Source organism: Chiloscyllium plagiosum, unplaced genomic scaffold (assembly GCF_037043375.1).
Source record: "Chiloscyllium plagiosum isolate Xiang-an unplaced genomic scaffold, Cpla_swu_hap1 HiC_scaffold_49, whole genome shotgun sequence".
NCBI lineage: Eukaryota > Metazoa > Chordata > Chondrichthyes > Orectolobiformes > Hemiscylliidae > Chiloscyllium > Chiloscyllium plagiosum.
The window spans coordinates 23,715,671-23,739,717 of record NW_028270187.1 but is presented as its reverse complement, the minus strand read 5'-3'; the positions used below and the strand labels follow the sequence as shown (position 1 = coordinate 23,739,717).

Here is a 24,047-nt window from a genome sequence, read left to right as displayed (position 1 = left end):
CTTCACTGACAGGTTGCTGTTCTCCTACGACCCAGGAACAGAGCGACAGCTGTTCTCACACCATCTGTTTTTTTTTGTGCGCACAGTTTTGGGTTTTTACCAAGGTCAGGAAAATGTTTCTCAGAATGCTCAAAGGGAGAAGTTCCCCGTTTTAGGAGAGCTGTTTCCCGGTGACATGTATGTGTTTGCAAAGCATGAGATCAGACTGTTCCTATTGTCCACAATGAATACCCCAGGATTCATTTTGGAAACTTTAACCAATTGAGGACAATTTTCATTCTGCGAAGGGCAGGCGATAGCTTGAATTCACTGACAGTCTGCTTTAGGAGATCCTGCAAGGGGCCTGCTACAAGGGGCTACCTAGTCTCTGTGGAGCAATTAGTCCTCTCGTTTCGCTGTTAACCGAGAAAGTGTACACACGCATGGAGCGGCAGGTGTTCTTATCCATCCGACTCATTTGCTGTGCACTTTCGGGTTTTTAATAGGGTCAAGGATATGTATTCAAACGGAAAGCAAATCCAGTGAGGAGCCACAAATGCGTTACTGTATTGTTGAATGGCTAGTGAAGGGTTGTGGACACTCGGAATCTAAAACAAAAACAGAAACTGATGAAGGAACTCGGCAGGTTTGCCAGTACCTGTCGGAGAAAACAGAGTTCAGAGAAACTCCTGGAGAAGCTCTGAATCGTTGTCTCTATTTGTCTCTCCCCAGTTGCTGCCAGATCTGTTTAGTTTCTCCTGCAATCTCTACCTTTCTTTTTAACAGAATGACCATTTCAACCACCGAGATTGATTACACAGACCAAACATGTCCTGACATTTAACCCTGTCGAAACTGTGATGATTGAATTCAAACAAACCGAACAATGATTGCCTGTCCCTCAGCTCCACAGGGAGGGAGTAATTGAAACCAGTTTAGTAGCGCGCTTCTGCAGATGTGGCCATGTAGTTTAGGCGATGGGCTTTAAATGCAATGTGGATTCCTCATGCAGTTAAGCATTTTGCTGACTGTGATTGAAAGCCGCGAGTGAACTTGAAGAGTGCTTGTTCTCTGCTTTCCTGTTTGAAGTTCAAATCGCAGGATTTAGTGAAATGCGTAAAACTCAAATAAGGAACGTTAGGAATCTGCAACTAACTGCCTGTCAGGATGGAAAAGACAGAAAACTCCAGAGCCGGTAAGACCCATTTAGTTGTCCACTTCCATGACTGAATACATTTGCCCCTCTGAACTAATTGACGCCAAATGAGATAAGAACAGTTCAGGGGATTGTGTTGGACTGGTGCAGACATATGGGCCAAAGGATATTATTCTGCTAGACACTTCCATGGCCAGCTTTGATGAGGTCATTTTGTCAAGTAGCAGAACATTCTTTGCAAAATGTCCCTCGGCGAGGAAGGGGTCGAAGCTACTCTCCCCGATCTTTCTGTCAGTCATGGTATTCATTGGGACATTTCAATTGGTAATAACTGTTGCGGTGCATATTTGTGGAATCAGTCTATATGATAATGAGGACAAGGAGACCGTGATGTTTCGTTACCCAGCAGAGAGCAAACCCTTGCAGCTCACATTCCCTGGCTCAGCTTTTGAAATAAAGATTACTTTCACGATGTGCCTGTGTTTATATCAAACAGCTCATTGACATTGGGACTAGACGTTCAGAGGAAGCTAGAGGTGTGACAGCGACAGAAACAGAACAAGACGAGACATGAAAGTGTTTAGATTTTGCCGTGTGTCCGTTGTTTTTAGGGAGGAATGTCAGCTGGGCGATAACCTGTCAGGTCCCAGGAGCCAGAGGGCTTGTTGTGGTGGGATTTGTGTTATTGAAAGTTTCACATGAGAAGCGTTTGGGACCATTTCAGCTTAGTAACCATTTAATATCGCGGCTCACAGCAACGGTGCACATTTTCTGGCGAAGTGCCTTGCCACTCAGGTGGACAGAGCTTGTAAGAAAGCCTATGGTGTATTAGCGTTCATTAGCAGAGGGATTGAATTCAAGAGTCGTGATGTGATGTTGCAACTGTACAGGACTTTGGTTAGGCCACAGTTGGAGTACTGTGTGCAGTTCTGGTCGCCTCACTTCAGGAAAAATGTGGAAGCTTTGGAGAGGGTGCGGAGAAGATTTACCAGGATGTTGCCTGGAATGGAGAATAGGTCGTACGAGGATAGGTTGAGAGTGCTAGGCCTTTTCTCGTTGGAACGGCGAAGGATAAGGGGTGACTTGATAGAGGTTTATAAGATGATCAGAGGAATAGATAGAGTAGACAGTCAAAAACATTTTCCCCGGGTACAACAGAGTGTTGCAAGGGGACATAAATTTAAGGTGAAGGGTGGAAGGTATGGGGAGATGTCAGGGATGGGTTCTTTACCCAGAGAGTGGTGGGGGCATAGAATGCGCTGCCTGTGGGAGTGGTAGAGTCAGAATCACGCTCAGTGACTTCCGCCACCCCTACTGCCGTGTCTGCCACCACTTCCGCCCCCACCAGCGCCACTCACCTGCATTCTACTGACACGCCCCCCACAGACCCCACTGTCACTATCCCCACCCCCCAGAACCCCGAGGGGAACACTACCCCTGCTCATGACTCTACCCCCATTCCCCCCACCATCACACCCACTCCAGGTACTGGCTCCGACCTCACTCCCAGCTCTACACCCACACCAGCTCCCAGCTCCCAGCCCTGCCGAGTTTTCACCATCCCCCCAGACCTCCCCCTCACTGAGGACGAACGATCAGTCCTCAGCAAAGGACTCACCTTCGTCCCCCTCCGTCCACGCATCAATGAATTTAATACACGCCGTGACATCGAACAATTCTTCCGTCGCCTCCGCCTCCGAGCTTACTTTCATAATCAGGACTCCCGCCCACCTTCTGAGGACCCCTTCGCTCACCTCCAGCACACTGCATCCACCTGGACACCCCGCGCTGGCCTATTACCCGCCCTCGACCTCTTCATTTCCAACTGCCGCCGGGACATTAACCGCCTCAACCTGTCGACCCCCCTCCCCCACTCCAACCTCTCACCCTCACAACGCGCAGACCTCCAATCCCTCTGCTCCAATCCTGACCTCACCATCAAGCCAGCGGACAAAGGGGGCGCAGTGGTAGTCTGGCGCACTGACCTCTACATCGCTGAAGCCAAACGCCAACTCGAGGACACCTCTTCCTACCGCCCCCTTAACCATGACCCCACCCCCCATCACCAAACCATCATCTCCCAGACCATACAGAACCTCATCACCTCAGGAGATCTCCCACCCACAGCTTCCAACCTCATAGTCCGGGAAGCCCACACTGCCCGGTTCTACCTCCTTCCCAAGATCCACAAGCCTGACCACCCTGGCCGACCCATTATCTCAGCATGCTCCTGCCCCACTGAACTCATCTCTACCTACCTCGACACTGTCCTATCCCTCCTAGTCCAGGAACTCCCCACATACGTTCGAGACACCACCCACGCCCTCCACCTCCTCCAAGACTTCCGTTTCCCCGGCCCCCAACGCCTCATCTTCACCATGGATATCCAATCCCTCTACACCTCCATCCGCCATGACCAGGGCCTCCAAGCCTTCCGTGTTTTCCTCTCCAGACGTTCCCAACAGTACCCCTCCACCGACACTCTCATTCGTTTGGCCGAACTGGTCTTCACCCTTAACAATTTCTCCTTTGAATCCTCCCACTTCCTCCAGACCAAAGGGGTAGCCATGGGCACACGTATGGGCCCCAGCTATGCCTGTCTCTTTGTTGGCTACGTAGAGCAGTTGATCTTCCGTAATTACCCCGGCACCACTCCCCACCTCTTCCTCCGCTACATTGATGACTGCATTGGCGCCACCTCGTGCTCCCGTGAGGAGGTTGAGCAATTCATCAACTTCACCAACACATTCCACCCTGACCTTAAATTTACCTGGACCATCTCTGACACTTCCCTCCTCTTCCTGGACCTCTCCATCTCCATCAGTGACGACCGACTTGACACTGACATCTTCCACAAACCCATCGACTCCCATAGCTACCTGGATTACACCTCTTCCCACCCTACCTCTTGCAAAAATGCCATCCCGTATTCCCAATTCCTCCGCCTCCGCCGTATCTGCTCCCAGGAGGAGCGGTTCCACCATAGAACACACCAGATGGCCTCCTTCTTTCGAGACCGCAATTTCCCTTCCCACGTGGTTAAAGATGCCCTCCAACGCATCTCATCCACATCCCGCACCTCCGCCCTCAGACCCAACCCCTCCAACCGCAACAAGGACAGAACGCCCCTGGTGCTCACCTTCCACCCTACCAACCTTCGCATAAACCAAATCATCCGCCGACATTTCCGCCACCTCCAAACAGACCCCTCCACCAGGGATATATTTCCCTCACAACCCCTCTCCGCCTTCCGCAAAGACCGTTCCCTCCGTGACTACCTGGTCAGGTCCACGCCCCCCTACGACCCACCCTCCCGTTCTGGCACTTTCCCCTGCCACCGCAGGAACTGTAAAACCTGCGCCCACACCTCCTCCCTCACCTCTATCCAAGACCCCAAAGGAGCTTTCCACATCCATCAAACTTTTACCTGCACATCCACTAATATCATCTATTGTATCCGTTGCTCCCGATGCGGTCTCCTCTACATTGGGGAGACTGGGCGCCTCCTAGCAGAGCGCTTTAGGGAACATCTCCGAGACACCCGCACCAATCAACCAAATCGCCCAGTGGCCCAACATTTCAACTCCCCCTCCCACTCTGCCGAGGACATGGAGGTCCTGGGCCTCCTTCACCGCCGCTCCCTCACCACCAGACGCCTGGAGGAAGAACGCCTCATCTTCCGCCTCGGAACACTTCAACCCCAGGGCATCAATGTGGATTTCAACAGTTTCCTCATTTCCCCTTCTCCCACCTCATCCTAGCTTCTAACCTCCCGCAACTCGATCCCCTGACCTGTCCGGACTTGTCCGACCTGCCCAGCTCCTTTTCCACCTATCCACTCCACCCTCTCCTCCCTGACCTATCACCTTCATCTCCTTCCCCACTGACCTATTGTACTCTATGCCACTCTCTCCCCACCCCCACCCCCACCCTCCTCGAGCTTATCTCTCCACGCTTTAGGCTCTCTGCCTTTATTCCTGATGAAGGGCTTTTGCCCGAAACGTCGATTTTGCCTGTCCTCGGATGCTGCCTGAATTGCTGTGCTCTTCCAGCACCACTGATCCAGAATCAGAATCTTTGGTGACCTATAAGCAGCAATTGGATAGGTACATGGGTAGGTGCTTAAGCTAGGACAAATGTTCGGCACAACATCGTGGGCCGAAGGGCCTGTTCTGTGCTGTATTGTTCTATGTTCTATTTTCTATTCCACTAAAAGCCGCCTTTCTCCGGAGATACTTGTAGACATAAAGCACATGGAATGGGTATAATCCTGAGGACTCTGTCACTATCGGGGAATGTGCCTGCGTGACGACCTCTGTATTTGAACATGAGAATAATTTCCTCAGAGGGGTTACAACAGTGTGACCAGGTCAACGTTCAGTACCATTGTTATATCATTTCAGATCACATAGACAATCTCATTGCTGCAAACTGGGACGAGAATAGATGGATGCCTGATAACGTACGCTTCACGATGGACAAATGGCCATTCACAACTCCTCCCCCACACGCTTTTTAAACTCGAGGCCAGAGAGAAACTGACCTGATGAGAAAATCGCTTCACAACCTTCCAGAACCTTATTATTGTCCATTCTACTACCAATTTTGCAAACTTACTTACCATGCTTTCTATCTTCCCATCTACATCATTTATTTAAATGAAAAATAAAATTAATTTGCGCTCAGCCAATGGGATGCCATTGGTAACAGTCCTCCAGTCTGAAAACTACCTTCCACCACCATTCTCAGCATCCTGTTATCGAACTAATTTTATATCGAATTGGAATCCTTACATTTAACTTATGCGATTTAACTTTATGAATTAGTCAACCATGTGGAACAGTGTAAAAGCTTTTATTAAAGCTCAAGTGAACAAACTCTACCACTATGTCCTCATTGATCTTCTTGGTTACGCCCTCAAAAAACTCAATCAATTTTGTGCAAAACCATGCTGATTATCCCGATTCATTCCTTGTATCTAAAAATTCAAATAAATCCTATCGTTTAGAATTGCATTCAACAACTTACCCACGACCATAACCAGACACACAGGTCTATCGATCCCAGACTTCTCCATTAATTCCTTTCTAAACCAAGGCACAACATTAGCCATCCCCCAGTCATTCGGCGCCTCACTCGTAATAATACATGATAAAAATATTTCTACGAAGGGCCCAATGGTTTCATTCCATAACTTCCCACAAGTTTCCGGGATACAGGAGATCAGATCCCAGAGAAATATCCAACTTTATATTTTCCAGGTCCTCCAGCACTTCCCCTTTTCAATGTGAACTACTTTCAAAACATCAGTATTTAGGTGTACCAGCCATTTCTTCTCACAGTGTAAACTGACACGAAATGAACATTATATGTTTCTCCATCTGCTGAGGATCAAGACATAGGTGAGCTTTTTCATCTTAAAGTGGTCCTATTTGGTCTCAAATTCTTAATGTACTTGCAGAATCTCTTTAGATTATACTTAACTTTATTATCTGAGGCTATTTAATATTCTCCATTGACCTTTATGATGTCCTCCTCAAATATGTCCCTCCACTCCTTATATTGTTCAAGACGTTCACTTGAAACCATGTGTTTATAAAGAAGGTGTCACCTCCGTTAAAAAAAACTTATGACAAGACCTAAATCCCTGCGATCAACGTTGTTCTAACGGAATACCTAAAATGTGCAAATCGGACATTTGGACCAAGAAACCCTCACGAACCATGCGAAGGGAATCGCACCCAACTCACACCTCTACCCAATTCCTGTAACTCTAAATTTCCCATGACGAAAGAACGTCAGCCATACATCTTTAGTCTAGGGAGGAAACGCAGGCTGAAACGGACAGGATGTGCCAACTCCAAATTCACATTCGGCCAAAGTAGATATTGAACAAACATCGCGGAGGCTGCAAGACATTAGTACTCACCACTGAGTCAGCCATTATAAACCTCCCATCCACCACTCAAAACATACCATCACTTAGACATGGGGCCAAAACCTACTCTCAATGTTCCAAATGCAATGGTCCAGAGCCTCCTATTGACTGAGGCCGAAACCTCTGCCCGTGCTTTTTAATTTGCTTGAACTGAACGCCGACATTGTATTTGCCTTCCTAAACACCAAATGAAACTGCATGCTAAACATAAGAGAAAATTGAACTTGAAATTCTTTCTGCTTTCAGAAAATTGTCTATGCCTCTACTCTTTCCACCAAACATATGACCTCATATTTTCCACAAAGTATGGCATCTACAACGTTTTTCGAAGCATTCACTCCGTTCAAGTCATTCTGCAGCATGCCCGCTTCATCAATAAGATCTGGCCTTCCACCTATCATTGTGTCTTCTTCAAATGGAGCAACAACACCCTCAGTTCCTTTGAATGGACCATTCATACATAATGTGAATAGCTGTGGTGCAAACCCTGACTCATTTGAACTCCACTAGTCACGGGCTGCCATCTTGGAAGAGACCTCTTTACCCAACTGTCTGCCTTCTGCCAGTCATCCAATCCTCAATCCATGGCCTCTTATTTAGCAGTTTGCCATATTGCACCTTGACATATATCTATGGAAATTCAAGCCGGTCACCTCCACAGGCTTGACTTCGTCTCGCTTGCTCATTACCTTCTCAAAGCATTCTAATATATTTCTCAAATGTGATTTCTCCTTGACAACCTGTGCTGATGCTTCACGTACTCTATAATCCCATCCTTCCAATGACCTTTGATACTGTGTTTAACACAAAGCTGATTTATTTGATTGTTATCTAGAATATTAAAACTTTGCTTTCAGACCTGAATGAGAAGAACAAAGTTCAATCGCTGTTGAGATATGTAAACTCTACGCTGTCTCTTTAGGGTCGATGAGTGAGTGAATTCCATCCCTCAGTGGGATCCCTCTACGCTCTCAACAGGTTTGATGAGTGACCTAACTGTTTTTCTCACATGGAGCAGGTAAATGTTTGCTGACAACTGCAAAACAGATGGTGTACTGAGAGTTGAGATGATTGTTTGAACCTATTCCTGGAATAAATACACTTGAAACGTCTCTCACAAATCGAAAATATCGATGGGACATCAGTTCTACAGAGACTAGAGAGCACATCCCACAGACTACATGTTTGAAAGGTCTCTCCTTAATGTGAAGACGTTCATGATATACTGACCCCAGGAACGTTAAGAGTGATTAATGTCTATCTTCAGTGTGAACACGTTGAGGACACGTTATTATTCAGGAAAGAGTGCAGCACTTCCCGCAGTCAGGGCATTTAGAAAGACCTGTTAATACTGTGTGAAAGGTGATGAGCCATCCGGTCGCTCGGACGTTACAGCACGTCCCACAGATTTGGAACTGGAGATGTGTCTCCTCCGGGTGAGCACGTGGATCACACGTCAGGTCCCTATGATTCTTAATGGACTCTTATTTATGTGAGCATATTTCTCAAAGATGAAGCACATAGAGGGTTGATAACATTTTAAAAATTCGGAGAGATAAAAGGTTCCTCATTAGTATGAGCGAGGTGTTCGGTTCTCCAGTCGCTGGACGTTTAAAAGCATTTTCCGCAGTTCAGACATTGAAATCATTTCTCATTATTTTGAACGAGTAGGTGTCGCAGCAGGTCAGAGACAGAGTGAATTCCTTCCCAGGTGAATCGCTTGTTCCTGGTATCATTGCTTCCACGGGAATTCAGCTCAGACAGGGAGTGGATCCCCACGTTTCCCCAGTCTTTCCTCAGTATGACTACAATTGAGGTATGTAAGGTCTGATGACAGGTAGAAGCCTCGTCCACACACACAATAAGTGAACGATTTATTTCCTACTGCAACCAGATCTTTTTCATTTCATGTTCGAAATCTGATCAATTTGCATTCGGGATAAACTGCGCGGCTTCATCAGATTATGGTGGAGAGGTTGGTTTGCAAATCTTCCCCTTCTAAAATCCTGCGAAACTGATGTTATCCAAAAATGAGAGTGTGAAACCGTCTTTCACAAGACTCAAGATTCTGTCTGAAGATAAGGTCTGAAGGTAAGGGATTTTCAACACGAAGAATTTGAAGAGAATTTTATCAGAATCTTTCATGCACACAGCCTCCACCACAGAGACGAGCGGGTAAGCAGGTGGATATGAACACGATCACCTCCCTGTTCCCTCCAGGTCAAACACTGTCTTGACTTGTCTGACATCTAGTCCTGATGGAGCAGACATTTCTTACAATTGAATCATTGCAAAACTGAGGCATCTGACTTCTGTCCCTAACTCAAAATCCACTGCCTCGTCACTGAGTTGGAAGTGTGTTATTGGAAGAACACAGCAGGGCAGGCAGCATCCAATGAGCAAGACAATCGACGTTTCGGGCACGAGCCTTCAGGAAAGAGGCTTGTGAAGCGAGGGAGTAGAGAGACAAATGGGAGCGTGTGGGGCTGGGACAAAGTAGCTGAGAGTGTGATAGGAGGATGGAGGTGGGGGTAATGATTATAGGTCGCAGCGCAGGGTAGAGCAGATAGGTGGGAAGGAAGATGGACAGACAGAGCGGCAGAAGCCCTGGACCTGAATGAACTTGGCTGTGTGGGAGGGAGAGTTGACATTTCGGCCAGGGGCCAGTGGTGTTGTTTGGTGCGGGTGTCCCGGAGAAGTTTTCCGAAGTGGTCTGTAATTAGGCATCCGATCTCCTCAGTGTCGAGGAGACTGCAAAGGGAACAATGGATACAGTAAATGACATGCATGGAAATGCAGGTGAAACTCTGATGGACATGGAAGGGTTCTTTGGTGCCTTCGACAGAGTTGAGGGCGGAGGTGTGGATGGATGTTTTGCAAATCCCGTGTTGGAATGAGAAGTTTGCTGGGAGCGGATGGGAGGGTGGTTGGTGGGCGCGTGCACCACCAGGAAGTCGAAGAGGGAATGATATTTACAGAAAGCGGGTAGGGGTGGGGAGGGAAACACATCTTAGTTGGTGGGTTTCATTTGCAGCTGACGGAAATGCCGGAGGATGACATGATGTCTACAGAGGGTGTTGGATTTTAAAGTGATGTAGAAGGGAGTTCCGTCCTCGTCTCAGTTGGAGGGATGAGTTTTGGGAGCGGAGTTGAGGGAAGTGGTTTAGATGAGCTGGAAGGCATCATCGACCAAGTCCGAGGAGAAAATGCCTCGCCACTGATTCAATCTCCTCCCTGGTAATTGTCTGAGTCTGAACAGGCACGTCATAACCATGGTGACGTACTTCATTTCCTGATGTGTTTTTAACCACATATCCCCAACATCACCATGTCAGCCGACTTGCACTTCATTAACATCATTAACTCTTCCACGTCTCTGCTCTTCTGCAGCTCAAAATCTAATCCATTCGTTTGGAAGTCACGGTCATAATACACTTCCATCCGTCCTTTCAAATTCCCTCCCTGCTGTTGTGCTCGTGATGCAAGGAATAGGGAGAGAGTGGAGTTGAACACGTGGCAACAGGGATGGTGCAGGAGGGAGGGTTTTGGATTCTTGGATAATTGGGGATCTTTCTGGGGTAGGTGGGACCTGTACAAGCAGGATGGTCTTCATCTGAACCAGAGGGGTACCAATATCCTGGGGGGCAATTCGCTAAGACTATTGGGGTGTGTTTAAACTAATCCAGCAGAGGCATGGGAACCAAAGCTGTAGTTCAAGTATCGAAAAGTTTGAGAGTAGTTAGGTCCAAAACAAGTCTTAGGGTCGCAAGATTGCACCGGTAAGCAAGACGTTGGTTTGGAGTATGTCTACGTCAAAGCCAGGAGCATCTAGAGTAAGGTCGATGACCTTACAGGATTGGTTGGTACCTGGGAATTCGGTGTTGTGGCAATTTCGTAGACATGAATAGAACAAGGACATGAATGGTTGCTGAAGATTCCAGTATTTAGATGTTTCAGTAAGAACAGAGAAGAATGTAAAAGAGGGGGGACCTGTGGCAGTGTTGGTCATGGACAGTATTTCAGTTGCAGAAAAGATGTTTGGGGACTCGTCAACTGAGGTAATATGGGCTGAAGTTAGAAACCGGAAATGAGATGTCACCCTGTTGGTAGTTTTCTATAGGCCTCCGAATAGTTCCAGAGATGTAGAGGAAAGGATAGCAAAGATGATTCTCGATAGCAGTGAGAATGACAGGGTAGTTGTTATGGGGGATTTCAACTTTCCAAATATTGACTGGGAACACTATAGTGCGAGTACTATAGATGGGTCAGTTTTTGTCCAATGCGTGCAGGAGAGCTTTCTCACACAGTATGTAGACAGGCCAACAAGGGGCGAGGCTACATTAGATTTTGTACTGGGTAATGAGCTCGGCCAGTTGTTAGACTTGGAAGTAGATGAGCACTTTGGTGATAGCGATCACAATTCTGTTATGATTACTTTTGACATAGAAATGGATAGGTGTATACCACTGGGCAAGAGTTACAGCTGGGGAAAAGGCAATTATGATGTGATTAGGGCAGATTTAGGAAGCATTGGATGGAGAAGGAAACTGCAGTGGATATGCACATTAGAAATGTGGAGCTTATTCAAGGAAACGCTACTGTGTTTCCGAGATAAGTATGTGCCTGTCAGGCAGAGTGAAAGCTGTCCAGAGCGGGAGCCGTGGTTTCCGAAGGAAGTAGACTGTCTGGTCAAGGGGAAGAAGAAGGCTTATGTTAGGATGAGAGGCGAAGGCTCAGTTAGGGCGCTTGAGGGATACAAGGTAGCCAGGAAAGACCGAGAAAGAGAGCTCAGATGATCCAGGAGGAGACATGAGAAGTTTTTGGTGGATAGGATCAGGGTAAACACTGAGGCTTTCTGTAGGTATTTAAGGAATAAATGAATGACGAGATTATTATTTTGGCCAATCAGCAATAGCAGTGGAAAGTTGTGTGTGGAGTCAGAGGAGATGGGGGAAGCACTAAATGAATACTTTTCAACAGTATTCTGTCTAGAAAACGACAATGTTGTCGAGGAGATTACTGAGATACAGGCTACTACACTAGGTGGGTTTGAGGTTCACAAGGAGGAGGTATTAGAAATTCAGCAGAGTGTGAAAATAGATAAGCCCCCTGGGCTGGATGAGCTTTATCCTAGGATCTTCTGGGAAGACGGGGGGAGATTGCCGAGCGTTTGGCATTGAACTTTAAATCGTCATTGTCTACAGGAATAGTGCCATGAGTCCTGAGGATAGCAAATATGGTTCCCATGTTCAAGAAGGGGAGTAGGGACAATCCTGTTAATTTTAGATCAGTGACCCTCACTTCAGTTGTTGGTAAATTGTTGGAAAAGGTTATAAGAGGTAGGATTTATAACCATCTGGAAAGGAATAATTTGTTCAGGGATAGTCAGCATGGTTTTGTGAAGGGTAGGTCGTGCCTCACAAACCTAACTGATTTCTTTGAGAAGGTGACCAAGCAGGTCGATTAGAGTAAACCGGTTGACGTTGTGTATATGAATTTCAGCAAGGCGTTCGGTAAGGTTCCCCACAGTAGGCTATTGCACAAAATGCGGAGGAATGGGATTTTGGGAGATGTAGCAGTTTGTATCAGTTATTGGCTTGCTGAAAGAAGGCAGAGGGTGGTGGTTGATGGGAAATGTTCATCCTGAAGTCCAGTTGCCAGTGGTATACCACCAGGGTCGGTGTTGGGTCCACTGCTGTTCGTTATTTTTTTTATAAACGACCTGGATGAGGGCGTAGAAGGGTGGGTTAGTAAATTTTCAGACGACACTAAGGTCGGTGGAGTTGTGGATAGTGATGAAGGATGTTGTAGCTTACAGAGAGACATAGATAAGCTACCGAGCTGTGCTGAGAGGTGGCAAATGGAGTTTATTGCGGACAAATGAGAGGTGATTCCTTTTGATCGGAACAACCGGAATGCAAAGTATTGTGCTAATGGTAAGTTTCTTGGTGGTGTAGGTGAGCAGAGAGATCTCGGTGTTCAGGTAGAGAGATCCTTGAAATTTGCCACCCAGGTTGACAAGTTTGTTAAGAAGGCATACAGTGTTTTAGCTTTTATTAATTGAGGGATCGAGTTCTGGAACCATGAGGTTATGCTCCAACTGGACAAAACTCTAATGCGGCCGCACTTGGACTATTGTACACAGTTCTGGTCACAACATTATAAGAAGGATGATGAAGCTTTGGAAAAGGTGCAGAGGAGATTTACTCGTATGTTGCATGGTATGAAGGGAAGGTCTTACGAGGAAAGGGTGAGGAACTTGTGGTTGTTTTCGTCAGAGAGAAGAAGGTTGAGAGGTGACTTAATAGAGACATATAATATAATCAGAGGGTTTAGATAGGGTGGACAGGGAGAGCCTTGTTCCAAGAATGGTGACGGCGTGCACGAGGGGGCATAGAATTAAATTGAGGGGTGATAGATATAGGACAGATGTCAGAGGTAGTTTCTTTACTCAGAGAGTAGTAAGGGTATGGAATGCTTTGCCTGCAATGGTAGTAGATTCGCCAACTGTAAGTACATTTAAGTCGTCATTGGACAAACATATGGACGTACATGGAATAGTGTAGGTTAGATAGACTTCAGATTGGTATGACAGGTTGGCGCAACATCGAGGGCCGAAGGGACTGTACTGCACTGTAATGTTCTGTTCTATGTTCTATGGTATTACTCTCACTGCTTCTATTCAAAGGTGTACTTGCGTTCTGTTCACAGTTTCATTGTGCATTATCTGAATGGCATTTTTACGAACTCCCATTTTCCCAAACGTGCACTGCGGCCTTCGCAGCATTATCTTTCCACAAGGGCTCCCATCGGGTGGAAGGGAAGGAGTTGCAGGTTATTCACGCAATGATGTAATCGTGAGGTCTTCCAATACCTCTCCAGCATGTGGGAGTCCTGACAACAAGGGTTGCTCACCCATCACCGGGCGGCAAAATTGCAAATTTTTCATCATTTTCTACAAATCCCTTGACTGTCTTCCCTCTAACTATCACTGTCATATCCTCCAGCCCACTCAAGAGCAAATAGAGCTGGTCAATAGTATGCCAACCCAGCGCGCAGACACGACACCCAAGATTATGTTTTAAAGTGCACTCTCAGATATTCTGCATTCCCTCGAATTCCAAGCTCCGGAGCATGTTCGATTGGAACTGTTTCACGTTTCGTGCCTAAAAGTCACCTGCCAAGGCCATAAATTATGAATTTCCGTGGCAACGTAAATCGCACCAGGCAAAAGGAAAGGAATTACTCACCAAGTGATTAAGAAAAACTGCAATACATGCTGAAATCAAGGGTAATGAGCTGGTATCAATACTACTTCGTGCCTTTTATAAAAAAGAAGCGTCAAAGCTTTTACTTTGTGTGAGATTAAACAAATGTTGATCCCTGTCACATTATGAGATATTGGGAATCTGACAAAGTATTATATCAAACAAATACGACTTTTTGTTTCAAGTCGTATTTCGTCACACAAAACGAAGCTTGTACCACAAAACTGAGTTGACCGAAGTTTTTCTGCTCGAGGTCATCATCTTTTGTCAGTCTCAAAACTCCTTCATATGTTAGTGCTGCCATTGCTCATGGTTCGAGCCCGGGTTTGTAACCTCGATTCACACTACAACTTTGCTGAATTTTCTTGCAACTATTGCAGCAAGCATCCGAAGGTGCGTTCTCCATGTTGTTAGGTATTATTTTTGAAGGAATAGCTGGAAGTCATTTTATAGACAGACCACCCCGGCCCCCCTCCCCCCCCCCGCCCCAGGCCACATTTATTTCAGTTTGGAAGTCCACATATGTGTTTTTCCTTCGAAGAACATGAGGATGACAAGCTTCTGATGCGAAGAATGCCTTCGTTTGGCAGGAAGAACAACGTGATTCATGAAAAGCAGAAAAGTAACGGTGAAACAATGGGGTCGAAAACGTACAGGGATGCGGTTGAATGCTTCTGTTCCTTATGTAGAGACAGGAATCTGCTGGAATCCATTGAAACAGGCAGGAAGTCGGAAGACCACAGTTCGCCAGGCTGCCTCAGAGTTGGAGAAGTCAACGTTTAGCAGGTACCAATTATTACCGATTGGGACAGTCCTTGAGGGACAGCCTCCCGCCTGTTTACCCCTCTGCTTATGTAAACAGAATCGGATTTAAAGCGAGTCATGAAGAAAGAAGAGGCCAAACGGGTCAATTCCTCATTTTATGGAAGTTGGGCTCTCCTGAGGCCTTTGTCACTTTCAAAAGATGTGTCTGTATAGGTCCCTCTATGCGTCAAAATGAGGTTCAGTTCTCCCGCAGTTCATGAACAAATTTGACGGTGTCTGACTTCAGACTCATTCACTGGTTCATTTGAGATTAAAACTTTGCAGGGAAAGTCTCGTTCAGATGAACACTTCAGACGTCAGGCTGTGGGCCAATGAGTGGAAATTGGAAACGAGAATATTTGGATGTTTGATGACTGGCACTGACATAATGTATTATTCTGTGCTCTAAAAGCACGGTGTCACAAACACTCTTTTTTGGAAGGAATTTCTCATCGCAGGAAAAGAAACCTATGCTGTTAAGGGAAGACGCAATTGCACATGCCGTCCTTCCTGGTCGACTAGTGGTTACCATACAGCGCTTTCACCGCTGTGGTTTGGGTTAATTTCTTGGTCAGGGAATCTGGATTTATTGTTCCTGATAAGGGCAGCAACACAAGTCGAGCGTCTTTGACATTTCAAACGCGTCCGAATGTGCCTTGCATAATTGTGCAGGGCCGCAAGGTGGCTCACTGGTTATCACTGCTGCCTCACAGCGCCAGAGATATGTTTTGCCGACAACTGGGTCGACTGTCAGTAAGGTACCTTATTCAGGAGCAAATGAAGAGAAAATGGGTAAGGAATTGTTCTGTGAGGGTTAATCCCAGGAGGATTTGTGTGCATTTGTTGCATCGAATAGGCAATTTCTGAATTGTAGGCATTACATGTTCCCTTATTGTGATGCTTTAGCACATGTTCAGACAGGGGAGAAAAGTGAGGAAAAACAGTCACGACCCAATCAGTGATTGATCCATTGTGCAACAACCAACGGATTCACTTTTGACTGAACTAGCTCCCATTTTCCCTACATTGGTAATGGTAGTATACAGCATTAGAGCGGGTTTTCATGTGTTGTTTTGGCCCCAGCATCCTTTCTCAACATGGACTATACTGGGACATAAAGAGATGATAAAAGACATGGATGGCAATGACTGGAGTGAAAAGACGTCAGGAAGAATGGACAGTGTTTACTTGGAAACAGAAAAATGGAAAGGAAGCCAACGATGTAGTGGGGGATAATGCCATTTGAAAAGACAAAGCGGGGTATCATAGGATGGTGGAAAAGACGAATAGATCATGTGGCGTGACACCAGGTAAAACTGAGTTGTGTCCGTATAGAAGGTTTCTAGGCGATGTGAATTTGGTGAGAGTAAACAGGAGGGAAATTCCCTCATTCGGATGGATCTATATCTAGAGTATAGAACTTGAAAACTAGCGATGAATGATAAAGAGAAGTTTGGAGCTCGCATTCTTTTTCTTTCTACAGTTATTGAATTCGAAAATGATTACTTTTTCTCAGGAAAAATTATTCAGAAGTTGATTCTAAAATATTTGTAAAGATGCGTGCAGACACACAAGGAGTGAATTTCACCGGGACAGGGAGACTGGGCGGCCAGAATGGGTATACGTTACGTGCACACTCTCTAATTGGTTAACGTTAATTGGAAAGGAACCGCATAACACCTGCAACTGAGCACGACTAAGTGTAGAATGAGCTGATTGTAAGGAAAGCTTTAGCAGCTTGTTCTACGTGAACTTCTATAAATTGTAAAAGACCTGAGCTGTTTGTGTTAGCTCAACATTAAAGGGAAGCCGGTTAGCACAGTCTGCTGCATAACTGGTTTATGATATAAAGTGATGCCAACAGTGTGGGAATAATTCGCGCAATGTCTCAGCATACCTTCAGGATCCTGATCTCCCCATTCAGCTAATACTTTAGGAGATGGCGAGAATCAAAGTGAAACTACACTATCGTGAGTTGGAACTGACCTGCCGATGTGATGCACCTTTGTTCTTTCATCTGTTGCATTAGAAAATTTGGCTGCAATCACAGAGAAGGGAGTGAGTTCATTGGATGCTCACTCATCTCCCCCAACCATATCTAGTGACAAGATACGAAAATAATTCCTGTTTGTATTCTGTAATCTTCATTGCAGCACTTAAAAACAGCTTTGTCATTTCTATTCCAGTTTTTCTGATAACAGGCAAAATGTCCAATGAGATAAACCTAATAACTTTTGGATTGTTTTAATGGACTGTGCGAGTTTGCAGCAAAATTAGTAATATGATACGAGCTAAACGTCCTTTCCAGAATTTAACACAGCGCAGGATCAGCGACATGACAAACGTCATCGACTTCAAAAATCACCTCTGTATCTCTAGTGAGTGATGGATATTCACTCAGGGAGTCTTTATGGCTGGTCTTAAGTAACTGAGGTATTTCCCAAGGACAGAACACTCCACAAAATCAGATATTTTTTTGAATAAATGCTGTTTTATTCAATGTTCGTTTGCAACTTTTAAATATATATGCATACACACACATACATGCACGCGCACACACATTTATACATATGTGTACATACACATATGTATATACATATAGCTCGAAAATTCGACGGGAAGAACATTCGACGTGGAGGTTGAACAGTTCATCCACTTTACAAGGAGTTTGAATAGTTCATCCACTTTATATCGGAGCTGCCTCGTGCTCCCACGAGGAGATTAAACAGTTCATCCACTTTATATCTGCGCTGCCTCATGCTCCCACGTGGAGGTTGAACAGTTCATCCACTTTACCAACACCATCCACCCCGATCTAAAATTCACCTGGACCGTCTCAGCATCCTCCCTCCCCTTCCTAGACCTTTCCATTTCTATCTCGGGTGACCGAATCGACACGGACATTTACTATAAACCGACCGACTCCCACCCTGCCCCCTGTAAAAACGCCATCCCATATTCCCAATTCCTTCGTCTCCGCCGCATCTGCTCCCAGGAGGACCAGTTCCAAAACCATACAACCCAGATGGCCTCCTTCTTCAAGGACCGCAATTTCCAGCCAGACGTAGTCGACGATGCCCTCCACCGCATCACTTCCACTTCCCGCTCCTCCGCCCTTGAGACCCGCCCCTCCAACCGCCACCAGGACAGAACCCCACTGGTCCTCACCTACCACCCCACCAACCTCCATGTACAACGTATCATCCGTCGTCATGTCCGCCACCTCCAAACGGACCCCACCACCAGGGATATATTTCCCTCCCCTACCCTATCAGCGATCCGAAAAGACCACTCCCGCCGTGACTCCCTCGTCAGGTCCACAACCCACACCAACCCAACCTCCACTCCCGGCACCTTCCCCTGCAACCGCAAGAAATGCAAAACTTGCGCCCACGCCTCCCCCCTTACTTCCCTCCAAGGCCCCAAGGGACACTTCCATATCCACCCCAAATTCACCTGCACCTCCACACACATCATCTATTGCATCTGCTACACCCGATGTGGCCTCCTCTATATTGGGGAGACAGGCCGCCTACTTGCGGAACGTTTCAGAGAACACCTCTGGGACACCCGGTCCAACCAACCCAACCACCCGTAGCCCAACACTTTAACTCCCCCTCCCACTCCACCAAGGACATGCAGGTCCTTAGACTCCTCCATCGCCAGACGGTTGGAGGAAGAGCGCCTCATCTTCTGCCTGGGAACCCTCCAACCACAAGGGATGAACTCAGATTTCTCCAGTTTACTCATTTCCCCTCCCCCCACCTTGTCTCAGTCAAATCCCTCGAACTCAGCACCGCCTTCCTAACCTGCAATATTCTTCCTGACCTCTCCGCCCCCACCACACTCCTGCCTATCACCCTCACCTTCACCTCCCTCCACCTATTGCATTTCCAACGCCCCTCACCCAAGTCCCTCCTCCCTACCTTTTATCTTAGCCTGCTGGACACACCTTCCGCATTCCTGAAGAAGGGCCTATGCCCGAAACGTCAATTCTCCTGTTCCTTGGATGCTGCCTGACCTGCTGCGCTTTTCCAGCAACACATTTTCAGCTCTGATCTCCAGCATCTGCAGTCCTCACTTTCTCCTAGAACATTCAAATGACCGACAAACCAATTCCAAATATTCTAAATTCACACACATGTGTGTGTGTGTATGTGTGTGTGTGTGTGTGTGTGAATTCAGAACATTAGAAATGGATGGTCGGCCATTCTTCTGCCTGTAGAATGTGAGAGCTTAGATTTTACTGTAATGTCCCTGACATTTGAATCTACGGGAATTGCACCCAACTCCATCTCCTTGGCAACAGCTTTAGGGATCTGGAGCTGAACATTGGATCTTTGGGTAGTCTGAGGTGAATTGAGAGGAGTTATATGGAGGCAGTTGCACTTCAGGTACAAGAAAAAGGTCGATGGTATACAGTCGGGAGACGAAAAGGGAACAGACAGCCAGTGCAGGCATCCACTTTGGCTGTGCCCATCTGTAACAAGCATACCGTATTTGTTACTTTTGGGGGGATGTCCTACGAGGGGTAAGCCATGGGGTACAGATCTCTGGCACAGTGTTTGTCCCTGTGATCAGAACGGTAGGGGAGAGGGGAGGAGAGCAATAGTTATTGGGGACTACATGGTGAGGGGGAGAGATTGCAGTTTCTGTGGGTACAGGGCAGGCTCATGATTGATGTGATTTCTCCACGTTACCAAGGTTTGTGATGTCTCGCAGCGTGTTTTCAGGACCCTTAAGTGGAGGGGGAGCAGCCCGAGGTCATGTTTCACATATGCACTAACAACTTATGTAATAAAATTGATGTGGATATATGGCAGAAATTCAGGGATCTAGGGTGACATTTTAGAACTCGATCAAACAGAGTTGTTCTCTCTGATTGGTTACACATGCCACGTTGTAGTGAGGGAAAGAATAGGGAGAGAGCAGATGAACACGTGGTTGTAAGGATAGTGCAGGTGATAGAGATTTGGATATCTGGATAGTTGGGGCTCATTCTGGAGTCGGTCGGACCTCTACAAACAAGATGGTCTTCACCTGACCCGGAAGGGGACCAATATCTTGAGTGGACAATTTTCTAAAGCTCTTCAGGAGGGTTTAAACGAATTCAGCAGCGGATTGCGAACCCGAATCTTAGCTGCGGTTTGCTGGACGTTTTGAGTGGTTAGGACATAAATAGGTTTTCGGGTTTGCGAGTGAATGCTGGCAAGGATGAAGGTGGTTCGAAGTCTGTCTACTTCACCGCTAGGAGCATCTGGGTTAAATCAGGTGTCATGGGTTGTTAACTGGGACTTCAATATTGTGGCCATTTCAGAGACATGAATGGAGCACTGAAATGAATGGTTGTTCCTTGCACCTCAGTTTCGATTTTTCAGTAAGAACAGGGAAGTCGTTAAAGAGGGGAGATGTGGCATTTTTAGTCAAAGACAGTGCTATGGTAGCAGAAAGGATATTTGGTGAGGACCCGACTCATTCTGCTGAACTAGAATGGGCTGAGATTAAAATCAGGCAAGTGGAGGTCACCACCAAAATGTTCTAGAGATATGGAGGAAAAGATTGCAAAGATGATTCTGGAGAGGAACGGAAGTAACAAGGTAGTTGTAGTGGGGAAGTTTAACTTTCCAAATATTGATTGGAAATGTTATTGTTTGAGGAGCTCTGATTGGTCAGTCTTTGTCCAATGTGTGCAGGAGGGTTTCGTGACGCAGCATGTAGACGGGCCAACAAGAATCAAAAACATATTGGATTTGGTACTGCGTAATGAAGCAAGTCAACTGTTCGATTTGGAGATAATTGAGCACTTTGGTGATAGTGACCACAATTTGGTATGTTTATTTAGTGATGCATAGGAATATATATATATATATCGCAAAGCATGAGGTACCGCTGGGAGAAAGGCCAGTATGATGCGATCAGCAAGAGTTAGGATGCACCAGATGGGAAAGTAAACGCAGGGGTTTTGCAAACCTGAAATATGGAGCTTGTTCAGGTAAGCGCTCATGCATGTCCTTGATAAGTGTGTGTGCGTCATGCAGGGAATATGAGGTTGAGACAGGGAGCCATTTTTACTCAAAAAGTTGAATTTCTTGTCAAGATGGAGAAGGCAGTGCATGTAAACATGTAATATGAAAGCTGAGTTAGGGCACTTGAAAATTAAAAGCTAGCAAGAAAGGGCCAAAAGAGAGAGCTACTCAGAGCAAAGAGGGGACATTAAAAGTCTTTAGCTGGCAGGGTCATTTAAAACCCGGAAGCTTTCTCTTGTCATTTCGAGAATAAAATAATATCTAGGATATAATTCGGGCCTGTCAAGAACAGTAGGAGGACGTCGTCAATGGAGTCCGAGGATAGGAGAGCCGCTGAATGTATATTTTTCATCATATCTCAAATGAAAAAGACAATGCTGTCGAAGAGAATTTTGAGATGCAATCTGTTAGAATAAACGAAATTGATATTCATAAAGACGAGTTGTTAGCAATTCTTGAAAGCCTGAAAATAGATTTGTCCCCTGGGCTTGATGGGATGTATCATAGGTTTCTCTGAGAATCGTGGGAGGAGATTGCAGAACGTTTGACTACCAACTTTATTTCGTCAGTGTCTATGTGATTAGTGCGAGAAGACTCGAGTTCAGCAAATATTGTCCCCTTCTTCACGAAGAGTAGTAGGGAGAAAGCTAGAAATTATAGAACAGTGAGCCGTATTTCCTTGAAGGTAAAGTTTTGGGAAAGGTTATGAGAGATATGATTTATGATCACTGAAGGAGGAAGAAGTTGATTCACTACAGTCAACACGATTTTGCGAATAGCAGGTTGTGGCTCACAAACTTTATTGAGCTTTTTGAAAAGGTCAACAAACAAGTGGATGAGAGTAAAGTGGTTAACATGGTGGATATGATTTTCACGAATGCACGGTCGGCTGTTGCAGAAAATACAGAGACATGGGATTGAGGGTGATTTTGCGGTTTAGATCAGTAATTGGCTTGCTGAAAGAACACAGAGTGTGGTAGTTAATGGAAAATATTCATCCTGGAGTTCAGTTATTCATGGTGCACCACAAGATTCCTGTTAGGGTCCACTGCTGTTTGTCACCTTTATAAATGACCTGGGTTTGAGCATGGGATGATGGATGAGTACATTCGCAGAACACACTAAGTCGATGGAGTTGTCAACAGTGCCGAAGTCTGCTGCAGGTTACAGACAGACATGAATAATCTGCAGATCGGGACTCAGGGGTGGCATATGGAGGTTATTGTGGAAAAGTGTGAGGTGATTTACTTTGGAATGAACAACAAGAATAAAATGTTCTGGCTAATTGTAATATTCTTGGAAGTTTAGATGAACAGAGCGATCTCGGCGTCTATGTATATAAAACTCTGAAAGTTAACACACACGTTGATGGATTTGTTTGCAATGAGCACAGTGTGTTAGTTTTTATTGGGAGAAGGATTGAGTTTCAGGGCCAAACGATCCCTTTGCAGCTCCAGAAATTTGTCTGGTATGGCCAAACTTGTCGAGTTCTGGTCGCCACATTATAGGACGGATGTGAAAGCATTGGAAAGGTTGTACACGAGATTTCCTCGGATGTTGCCTTCTGTGAAGGGAAGGTCTTACGAGGAAAGGCTGAGGGACTTGTGGCTGTTTTTGATAGAGATAAGAAGATTGAGAAGTGAATTAATAGAGACGTAAAAGATTATCAGAGTTTGCCGTAAGGTGGACAGTGAAGGCATTTTCTTCAAATGGTGATGGTTGGCACAAGGGCATATCGATGTAATTTGAGGATGATAGATGCCGAGGTAGCTGCCTTTCTCAGAGAGTAGTAAGAGTGCAGAACGTCTTGTCTTCAACAGTCGTAGACTCACCAACCTTCAGGGCAATTAAATGATCATTGGATAAACTTACGGCTTATAATGTCAAAATGCTGGTCAGATGGACTTCAGATTGGTCTTACAGGTCGATGCAACATTAGTGCCAAAAGCACTTTATTGCAATGTAATATTCCGGGTTTAAACTGTTCTTCAGCTTGAAGTTGCAATCATCTCTGGTCAGTATCAGTAAAACAAACACCTGGCGAGAATCCAATGCACAACTTTGGCAGTTCATGTGCTGCCATTCTGTCATGCAAGTACAGCAAGCTAACTAACTGCACCACTGGATCTGCCGTCTAATGGTGACGAACGGTTCCTGATCTTACCACTGGGCCCCTCAACCCAATTACTTATTTTTTTTCTGTGTATCTGAAATGAAACGCAGTGCAGAGGTGGTTATACTGATAATGGATCATCGATTATGAAGCATCAGCTTCAGGAAAATGGCATAGATAAATGTGGTGAAAATCGGTTTTATTGAATACTGCATACATTTACCATGGCTTCCTGCGTTGGTCACAGGCAATGTTTTGTGGCCATTGTACTGGGATTTTCCTTCTATCGGCTTCAATTCGTCAGACAATTCGATTCACTGATATTTCACCAACTTCCTTTGGCATGTTCTTCTGAGACATCGACCCACACTGCACACAATATCAACAATGTTCAGCATACTACGTGCACGAGCATGTGGCATGGTTTTTATGCACAGTGAAGATTGACTAATGTTCTGCAAGGGCAAGTTAAATGCAGTCTAATTCGTAAAGTCGCAAGAATCCAGAGTAAGATTCAAAATGTCAGAAATTCACGTTCATTACCTTGGCCAGAATTCCAGCCCAGCAAAGGGGAAATCTGCCCCTGATTCTATGCAATTGCTTGCTCCATGTGTCCACTTGGCAACCTATGTGAAGGAACATTCACCCTGAAGGACAACTTGTGAGAATCCTCCGCTGTATGATCGAAAGCTGAAACAAGAGCTGTCTATTCCAGCCGGGAGAGAAGCGAAGTGGAGATGAGACCAAAATATTATTTGGCGTT

General features: G+C 45.8%; 1 long non-coding RNA gene across 2 annotated transcripts in view; it reads right to left on the bottom strand.

Annotated features, from left to right (window-relative positions):
* Positions 1-24,047, bottom strand: part of LOC148135658 (uncharacterized) — an 830,866-nt gene that overhangs the window by 377,968 nt on the left and 428,851 nt on the right. The window lies entirely within an intron of this gene.